The sequence below is a fragment of the Pseudophryne corroboree genome, chromosome 2 (genome assembly GCF_028390025.1).
Source record: "Pseudophryne corroboree isolate aPseCor3 chromosome 2, aPseCor3.hap2, whole genome shotgun sequence".
Taxonomy (NCBI): Eukaryota; Metazoa; Chordata; class Amphibia; order Anura; family Myobatrachidae; genus Pseudophryne; species Pseudophryne corroboree.
In genome coordinates, this window is record NC_086445.1 from 967,871,548 (window position 1) to 967,882,452 (window position 10,905).

At 46.7% G+C, this 10,905-nt stretch overlaps 2 pseudogenes; one reads left to right on the forward strand and one right to left on the reverse strand.

Moving 5' to 3' along the window:
• Positions 1-6,536: 6,536 nt before the first annotated feature.
• On the reverse strand, positions 6,537-6,655 carry LOC135051408 (5S ribosomal RNA; annotated as a pseudogene).
• Positions 6,656-8,321: 1,666 nt separating this feature from the next.
• LOC135051998 (5S ribosomal RNA) lies at positions 8,322-8,440 on the forward strand (annotated as a pseudogene).
• Positions 8,441-10,905: the final 2,465 nt, after the last annotated feature.

The following is a 10,905-nucleotide window of genomic DNA, read 5'->3' on the forward strand; positions in this document are numbered from 1 at the left end:
CGCCAGGCTCCTGCTCTGAAGGGGGGCACCACTCCTCTCATTCTGTGACACCATTGAATGAAGTTAATTGATAGCTGTTGCTATCTTTTCTGTGGCCGACTTCCTCGCTGGTCCCTGCACTTTACAAATCACACCCTCTTTATTATACTGAATATACTCATTTTACAAGTGTCAAACCCAGGATTAGAAACCACAACCTATTACACTGGAAGCAGACACCTTACTGATGACGCTGTTTGCTCCTGTATAGGAAATATGAGAATTTTAACTATATGAAGATACTTCTCTGACAATTACACGTAACTTCATATAGTTAGAATTCTCATGCTTCTTCTAAAGGAGCAAATAACTCCATCAGTAAAGTGTCTGCTGTTAGTGTAACAGGTCATGGGTTCTAATCCTGGATATGACTGCTAAGAAATGTGTGATTTAAAATAAAAGACAATTAAATGTATAAATACAGTATATCATTTTTCTCAGAACACTTCATACACACACACACACACACACACACACACACACACACACACACACACACACACACACACATACATATGTTATATTATATATATTACTATATTATATAATATAGGAAATACGGGGGCACCAATATTTATCTTGCCTCCGGGCGACTGACGAACTTACGCCACTGTGCAAATATACATATCCATTCCACAATGATATTCTGATACACAGCCAGGCCCGGCGCTACCCGCTCAGCGAAGGGATGCAGTGCAGGGAGGCGCTGGGACGGATAGGCGCTTCCCCTGCTCTGCATTCCTTCCCTGCTGCGCCGTCCTGTCCCCCCTGCTGCTGCTGCCACTGCTGTGTCTGTCACTGTATGACAGGCACTGGCAGCGGGCACCTGCAGCATGAAATGCCTCCTCCCTCCCCTCACCTCATCTCATCTGTGTGAGAGCGCCGAGTACGGGACAGCAGGAGGCGGAGCTACACGGGACGGTAGGGGGCGTGGCTAAACTGCCCATAAGGGGGCGGAGCTACACGGACCTGGGTGCTGTACAGAGGGAGACTGGATTAGGTAAGTGGAGGGTGAGAGAGAAGTGTGTGTATGGTGGGTGTGTATGTGTGTGTATATATTTGTGAATTGTGTGTGTGTGTGTGTGTGTGTGTGTGTGAGGTATGTCTGTGCGCGCGCTCTATGGACGCCACTACTGGGGGGGCATTACGTATAAGGACGCTATTACTACAGGGGGGCATTACGTGTAACAACGCTACTACTGGGGGGGCCATTACGTGTAAGGACGCTACTACTACTGGGGCTGGGGGCATTACGTATAAGGACGATACTACTACTGGGGTGCACTACGTATAAGAACGCTACTACTACTGGGGGTGCACTACGTATAAGGACGATACTACTACTGGGGGTGCACTACGTATAAGGACGCTACTACTACTGGGGGGGCATTATGTATAAGCACGCTACTATTACCGGGAGGGCATTACGTATAACAATGCTACTACTACTGGGTGGAGGGCATTACGTATAAGGATGCTACTACTGCGGGGGGCATTATGTATAAGGACGGTGCTACTACTGGGGGCGCATTACGTATAAGAACGATACTACTACTGGGATGGCATTACGTATAAGGACGCTTCTACTACTGGCGGTGCACTACGTATAAGGACGCTACTACTACTGGGGGGTATTACGTATAAGGACGCGTCTACTACTGGGGGTGCACTACGTATAAGGACGCTACTACTACTGTGGGTGCATTATGTATAAGAATGCTGCTACTACTCGGGGGGCATTATGTATAAGGATGCTACTACTACTGGGTGGGCATTATGTATAAGGATGCTACTACTACTGGGGTGCAGTACATATAAGGACGCTACTACTACGGGTGGGGCATTACGTATAAGGACGCTACTACTACGGGTGGGGCATTACGTATAAGATTAATAAGATTGTGCTACATTGTGGCGTAATTTTAAATGGGGGTACTACTGTGTGGCCATGCCCCTTACTTGTGAGACCACACCCCTTTTCCCGGAGCGCGCCAAAGGAATATGGAAGGGCGCAAATTTATAGTTTGCAGGGGGGCGCCGAACACCCTAACACCGGCCCTGTACACAGCAATAACTCTCTGTTCAACAATCCCATTATATATTGACAGTGTTCTCTAATACAAAAAATATAATCAATAAAGAACTTTCAAACTATTTTATCATTAAGGTCTAAAACCTTCCTAGATGTATTTCATGACCCCACTGTCTCAATGCATGTTTTACTACAAGAAGTTGAACCACTTTATTTCAAAACTCCCATTTAACCCCTTTGGTTGTAAAGTTTTTAGCTCACATATCCAACGGCTCTCCCTCCTGGCCAGTGTTGCAGCAACATCGTTTTTTCTCCAATTTCCTTCTACCTGATCTACGATCTAAAATTAATGATGCTATTTACAGAACATTTGTGTACTTCTTTACAATGTGCAGATAGGCAATGGTTCTCTACCCCTTTTTTAATGTTCATTTAAAAAAAATAAAAAAATCTGATTTTAAAAGGCCTGCTAGTCCTCCCGACATACTGTTTCATACATTGGCACTGTATCAAATAAATCACATTACTGCTACTACATGTCAAAAAATGGTCTATCCCAGTGGTTTCCAAACTTTTCGGAATCACGGCGCCCTAGAATATCAGAATTTTTTTCACGGCACCCCTAAGCCAAAAATTTCTTATTGAGAAATTTAGAAAGAAATATTACATTAAGTAGATCACGTTTGTATGTCATCCTTAGGGTCAGTTTTGTGGCGAGGGACAAGATTTGCTTCTGTTTGGCCACATATTTTATGACTGGCAGCCACCAGCACTGGTTTTGCCTATTATATTGACCATGAATAATTTGAATTGGTCCTGGACCAGCAACCCAGGGCACCCCTGCAAGTGTCCCAAGGCACCCCTGGGAGCCACGGCACACAGTTTGGGAACCTCTGGTCTATCCTATTTTCTTTCTTTGCAGTATTTGATACAAAAGTGTTGATTTTACTACCTTCAGTATGACCCATGGCCCTAACTGTGCGGAGTTTGTATATTCTCCCTGTACTTGCGTGGGTTTCCTCTGGGTACTCCAGTTTCCTCCCACAATCCAAAATATACTGGTAGGTTAATTGGCTTCCAACCAGGGCCGTTTCTAGACAATTTGGCTCCCAGTGCGAGATTTCAAAATGCGCCCCCCCCATTGCTATAAAAAAAAATTGCGTGCCCCCCCATATAGCTATAAAAAGAAAAAGCATGCGCGCGCCGAAGGCGTGCGCGCTCCCGACAAGGGTGTGTGGCCTGATTAAAATGGGCGTGGCCTCATTAAAGTGGGCGTGGTCTCGTCTGATATCATCACGCCCACCACAGGGGAAGAAAAATAAAAATAAAAAAAGTCCACATTTTACACATTACAGCAGGCAAGTGTCCCCATTTTACACAGCGCGGCAGGCAGGTGTCCCCATTTTACACAGCGCGGCAGGCAGGTGTCCCCATTTTACAAAGTGCAGCAGGCAGGTATCCCCATTTTACACAGTGCGGCAGGCAGGTATCCCCATTTTACACAGTACGGTAGGCAGATATCCCCATTTTACACAGTACGCAGGCAGGTGCCCCCATTTTACAAAGTGCGGCAGGCAGGTATTCCCATTTTACACAGTACGGCAGGCAGATATCCCGATTTTACACAGCGCGGCAGGCACGTGCCCCCATTTTACACAGTACGGCAGGCAGGTGTCCCCATTTTACACAGTGCGGCAGGCAGATATCCCCGTTTTACACAGTGCGGCAGGCAGGTGTCCCCATTTTACACAGCGCGGCAGGCACGTGCCCCCATTTTACACAGTACGGCAGGCAGGTGTCCCCATTTTACACAGAGCGGCAGGCAGATATCCCCATTTTACACAGTACGCAGGCAGGTGTCCCCATTTTACACAGTGCGGCAGGCAGATATCCCCATTTTACACAGTGCGGCAGGCAGGTATCCCCATTTTACACAGTTCGCAGGCAGGTGCCCCCATTTTACACAGCACGGCAGGCACGTGCCCCCATTTTACAGAGCGCGGCAGGCACGTGCCCCCATTTTACACAGTGCGGCAGGCAGATATCCCCATTTTACACAGTACGCAGGCAGGTGCCCCCATTTTGCACAGTGCGGCAGGCAGATATCCCCATTTTACACAGTGTGGCAGGCAGGTATCCCCATTTTACACAGTACGGCAGGCAGATATCCCCATTTTACACAGTACGCAGGCAGGTGCCCCCATTTTACACAGTGCGGCAGGCAGATATCCCGATTTTACACAGTACGCAGGCAGGAGCCCCCATTTTGCACAGTGCGGCAGGCAGATATCCCCATTTTACACAGTGCGGAAGGCAGGTATCCCCATTTTACACAGTACTGTAGGCAGATATCCCCATTTTACACAGTACGCAGGCAGGTGCCCCCATTTTACAAAGTGCGGCAGGCAGGTATTCCCAGTTTACACAGTACGGCAGGCAGATATCCCCATTTTACACAGCGCGGCAGGCACGTGCCCCCATTTTACACAGTGCGACAGGCAGGTGTCCCCATTTTACACAGTGCGGCAGGCAGATATCCCCATTTTACACAGTGCGGCAGGCAGGTGTCCCCATTTTACACAGCGCGGCAGGCACGTGCCCCCATTTTACACAGTGCGGCAGGCAGATATCCCCATTTTACACAGTACGCAGGCAGGTGTCCCCATTTTACACAGTGCGGAAGGCAGATATCCCCATTTTACACAGTGCGGCAGGCAGGTATCCCCATTTTACACAGTACGCAGGCAGGTTCCCCCATTTTACACAGTACGCAGGCAGGTGCCCCCATTTTACACAGCACGGCAGGCACGTGCCCCCATTTTACACAGCGCGACAGGCACGTGCCCCCATTTTACACAGTGCGGCAGGCAGATATCCCCATTTTACACAGTACGCAGGCAGGTGCCCCCATTTTGCACAGTGCGACAGGCAGATATCCCCATTTTACACAGTGCGGCAGGCAGGTATCCCCATTTTACACAGTACGGCAGGCAGATATCCACATTTTACACAGTACGCAGGCAGGTGCCCCCATTTTACACAGTGCGGCAGGCAGATATCCCCATTTTACACAGTACGCAGGCAGGTGCCCCCATTTTGCACAGTGCGGCAGGCAGATATCCCCATTTTACACAGTGCGGCAGGAAGGTATCCCCATTTTACACAGTGCGGCAGGAAGGTATCCCCATTTTACACAGTGCAGCAGGCAGGTGTCAAGTGGGGGGGGGGAGGAAGGAAGGGGGAGAGAGAGAGATAGAGATAATACTTACATCTTCCCGCTCATCGGGGCCGGCCGCCTCACGTCCCTCGCGCCGGCCGCCTCCTCCTTCCAGGTTTATATCCTCTCCTCCCTCTTCCCGAGCGCTCCTGCTCGGGGGGCGGGGCTTCGTGGAATGGCGCGTTTGCATCGTGACGTCACAACGCAAACGCGTCATTCCGCGAAACTCCGCCCCCCCCCAAGCAGGAGCGCTCGGGAAGAGGGAGGAGAGGAGATAAGGACACACAAAGTGCTGCGGCGGGCGCCCCGTGCGGTTGCACGGCTAGCCCGCCGCTAGAAACGGCACTGCTTCCAACAATATTAACCCTAGCGTGAATGTGTGTGTACATGTGATAGGGAATATAGATTGTAAGCTCCACTGGGTCAGGGACTAATGTGAATGGGCAAATATTCTCTGTAAAGCACTGCAGAATATGGGGGTCATTCCGAGTTGATCGCTAGCTGCCGTTGTTCGCAGCGCAGTGATCAGGCAAAAAAAATCGGCATTTCTGAGCATGCGTATGGTGCGCAGTGCGCACGCGAGTCGTACTTTCACAGAAGCCGACATAGTATCACACAAGGTCTAGCGACGCTTTTCAGTCCCACTGCTGATCGTTGAGTGATTGACAGGAAGTGGGTGTTTCTGGGGGGTGTTTTCAGGGAGTGTGCTGAAAAACGCAGGCGTGCCAGATAAAAACGCTGGAGTGGCTGGAGAAACAGGGGAGTGGTTGGCCGAACGCAGGGCGTGTTTGTGACGTCAAAACAGGAACTAAACAGTCTGAAGTGATCGCTAGCTAGGAGTAAGTCTCGAGCTACTCAGAAACTGCACAATCTTTTTTTGTAGCAGCGCTGCGATCCTTTCGTTCGCACTCCTGCTAAGCTAAGATACACTGGTAATGGGAAAAAGAGAAACAAGAAAAAGTGACCCTTGTTGGAAGCACTCACTCTTGGAAACGTAAATGTGTATGAGCAATGATGTAAAAATGAATTAATTAAAACGTAACCTTTAATAATATTTTGATAAGATATAAGTACACAAAAAAAAAGAGATTTTTAGTATCTAGAATGTGGCTATAATAAGTATAAACCACCAACTAAGCTAAGACTGTGAATATATTGATGAATAAGTAAGGCATTAATTACAGGCCCACCAGGCATTAGTCCGTAATGCTGCAAGGTTAGTGTAATAACCAATATAGTGCCGTCAAAAACCTACAACACCTGGTATTCCTTAGTGGTCATCCACCCAAGTACTGACCAGGCCCAACACCGTATTGCTTCCAAGATCGGACGAGATTGGGCATGCGCAGTGTGGTATGGTAGTAGGTTATGTTTGATATGGCTGAAAACTGCAGCTGTTGTGCAGCCAATAGGTAAACACTAAAGCCTGATTGCTATAGTGAAAAAATAATCTCTTAATAGAGATATATATATTTGACCATCATTGCACCAATTTGTAACCCAATCTTATAGGTATGTGGAGGTTTAAATCATATGGTCAGTAAAGCTTGCCAGCAGACTGCCTGTATATTTCTTTGTGTGCTTTGCAGCACCATTGAAAACGGGTTTTTCTTTATGGGTAAGGCAGATATGAAAACCCCTGTTGTACTGAGGACATGCCAAAATATCTTTATGAGATCCAAGAGAAACCTGTCTCTGTTAATTACTGGATCTCCCTGTTAAGCATGGGGTAAAAAAATGGTTATTATGGTTATCATGATGGTTAACCTCAAAACACAAATCTGTGTAATGCATACTTGCCTACCTGACCCTCTCCATGAGGGAGAAAATGCTCTGTTCCTGGACTTTCCTGGTAATGTATGATTGCTATCACCTGTGGTGAGCTAGTTAATTGATTAGAAAGGTGTTTCACCACAGGTGATGGCAATCATACATTACCAGGAAAGTCCAGGAACAGAGCATTTTCTCCCTCATGGGGAGGGTCAGGTAGGCAAGTATGGTGTAATGCTATATTAGATAGTTAGGAAGAAAAAAAGCTGAGACTGAAATGATCTAAACTCTTCCACTTTTCTCCTTTAATGCCGCCAAAATCTTTTCCTTGCAAGCATATAATGGTTCAACAATGTTGCTATAAAGACAGTACTTGTTACTTCAGGCACAATTGTGTTAGTTAGCCTATTTGTGGATAATAGAGATTTTGTCTCCAGAGATATTTTTATCTGTCATATCCACTCTTTAGTCTGTCTTTTCCTCTCTTTTTTTCAAGCTGAAAAATTTGCATTTGGTCCTCTTTCATTCCCTGCCCTATACCGATTATGGCAGCATTAAGGGAGAAAAGTGGAAGAGTTTAGATCAGAGGTTCTCAAACTCGGTCCTCGGGGGCACACACAGTGCATGTTTTGCAGGTCTCCTCACAGAATCGCAAGTGAAATAATTAGCTCCACCTGTGGACCTTTTAAAATGTGTCAGTGAGTAATTAATACACCTGTGCACTTGCTGGGTTACCTGCAAAACATGCACTGTGTGTGCCCCCGAGGACCGAGTTTGAGAACCTCTAGTTTAGATAATTTCAGTCTCAGCTTTTTCTCTTCCTAACTATCTAATATAGCCTTACACAGATTTGTGTTTTGAGGTTAACCAATTCATGATAACCATAATAACCATTTTTTTACCCCATACTTAACAGGGAGATCCAGTAATTAACAGAGACAGGTTTCTCTTGGATCTCATAAAGATATTTTGGCATGTCCTCAGTACAACAGGGGTTTTCATATCTGCCTTACCCATAAAGAAAAACCCGTTTTCAATGGTGCTGCAAAGCACACAAAGAAATATACAGGCAGTCTGCTGGCAAGCTTTACTGACCATATGATTTAAACCTCCGCATACCTATAAGATTGGGTTACAAATTGGTGCAATGATGGTCAAATATATATATCTCTATTAAGAGATTATTTTTTCACTATAGCAATCAGGCTTAGTGTTTACCTATTGGCTGCACAACAGCTGCAGTTTTCTGCCATATCAAACATAACCTACTACCATACCACACTGCGCATGCCCAATCTCGTCCGATCTTGGAAGCAATACGGTGTTGGGCCTGGTCAGTACTTAGGTGGATGACCACTAAGAAATACCAGGTGTTGTAGGTTTTTGACGGCACTATATTGGTTATTACACTAATCTTGCAGCATTACGGACTAATGCCTGGTGGGCCTGTAATTAATGCCTTACTTATTCATCAATATATTCACAGTCTTAGCTTAGTTGGTGGTTTATACTTATTATAGCCACATTCTAGATACTAAAAATCTCTTTTTTTGTGTACTTATATCTTATCAAAATATTATTAAAGGTTACGTTTTAATTAATTCATTTTTACATCATTGCTCATACACATTTACGTTTATAACGGTTTCCAAGAGTGAGTGCTTCCAACAAGGGTCACTTTTTCTTGTTTCTCTTTTTCCCATTACCTATGTATATGGACCTATGGGAGCACCATCGACAATCACTGTTTCATCTACTTATAGAAGTTTCTCTTGAATGGTAGATGGTGATAAATTCCAGACTTCTGTCTGGTTGGTCGGTTTTCTTGGAAACCTCATTAAAATAGTTATTTATTTAACATCACATTAGTCCTGTGTGGCATCCTTAACCCAATTCTCTCACAAGCTAAGATACACTCCCAGAGGGCGGCGGCTTAGCATTTGCACTGCTGCTAAAAAGAGCTAGCGAGCGAACAACTCGGAATGAGGGCCTATGTGTGCGCTATATAAATAACTGGTAATAAATAAAGAAATAAATACATTTTGGAAAAACTAATATCAGATAAACCATACGGTCATATATAAACGAGCCCCAAACTTGAGAATGTGTTTGGTGAAGAGTGCAGTGGCTCCCAAGCCTACTATGTTAACTAGAGTAAAATCAAAAGGCTTCTTTAGGTGTGGCCTGTGTGTGGGATGTAGACACATTAAAAGCACTGAAGGCAGTAAAATCGACACTTTTGTATCAAATAAAAAAGAGGATCCTATCCATTTCTTGTGTATCACTACACTACATCCCCCTATAAGCTACACCAGAGGTTCCCAAACTGTGTGCTGTGGCTCCCTGGGGTGCCTCGGGACACTTGCAGGTGTGCCCTGGGTTGGTGGTCCAGGACCAATTCAAATTATTCATGGTCAATATAATAGGCAAAACCAGTGCTGGTGGCTGCCAGTCATAAAATATGTGGTCAAACAGAAGCAAATCTTGTCCCTCACCACACAACTGACCCTAAGGATGACATATAAAAGCGATCTACTTAATGTAATATTTCTTTCTAAATTTCTCAGTAAGAAATTTTTGGCCTAGGGGTGCCGTGAAAAAAATTCTGATATTCTAGGGCGCCGTGATTCAAAAAAGTTTGGAAACCACTGAGCTACACCAAACCCCCCCATCTGGGAGGCAAAGTGGAGGTTGATAATGTTAACTGGGAGCATAGTGCCGGTAATAAAGTCTGTCTTTAAACTCATCACAAAGCTGCTGTACTGGTACTCAGTGAGAGTTGGGAGATTGTCCAAGCTCTGTCAAGTGGATAGCTAGCAAAGTGAGCCTTTGATTTCTGTAACATCGGTGACTGCACCTGTTAACAAGCAAAAGCCTGAGGCAGCGTGTCCTCTCAATGGTGTATAGCTGGCAGCTTGTTATCGGTTGGTACTGGGATCATAGCCTGCTGAAAACACAGCACCAACAGCTCGCTTCTATAGCTTGCACATTGCACCGCACGCTAGTCACAGTACTGCATGGCAAAGAAGACAGTTTAATTCAGTATCCGGTATAGGAGAGGTCCCAGGTACTGGAGCTCACCCGCACAGTGACGGAGCCAGCTGCGAGCAGACAGGTGGTCAGAGACACTGCCCCGGGAGCCGCCTGCTGTCTCTCGGCGCAGCAGAGTACTGCCGGTAAAAAACCCCATGTTCCTCTGAAAATCCTCAGCGCCCACTCAAATCCTGCACCCAGGGTGCGTACTCCCTTAGTCCCCCGTAGTTGTGGTCCTGTGTGCAGCTTCATGAAGGATTCTACTCAGTATTGGATTAAGTCTTAGCACATCCCAGTGTTTACACATAGGGCCTAATTCAGACCTGATCGTAGATGTGCTAAATTTAGCACATCTACGATCAGCTTCCCTGACGTGCGGGGGGACGCCCAGCTCAGGGCTAGTATGCCCTGCATGTCAGGCCCTGCCCCGTCGCACAAGTGCAAAAGCATCGCACAGCGGCAATGCTTTTGTACTTGAAGAGTAGCTCCCTGCCAGTGCAGCTCCTGTGCACTGGCAGGGAGCTACCCGTTGCTGTGAGGGTCGCAGCGGCTGCGTGTGAAGTCATACAGCCAATGTGGCATGCCCCCCCAATGGTCCAGGCAGACCTGCGTTGCCCGGAACACGCCCCCTAAACAGTGGGCAAACGACGCAGGCCGGCCCCCTACTGCTCAGCGACCACCTCTGCCTGTCAATCAGGCAGAGGCGATCGCAGGACTCAGACAGCCGACGGCTGTCCGGCATGCGTCAGCACACTGCGGCGCCGGCGCATAACACAGTTCAGACCTGATTGCTGCTGTGCGAAAACGCACAGCA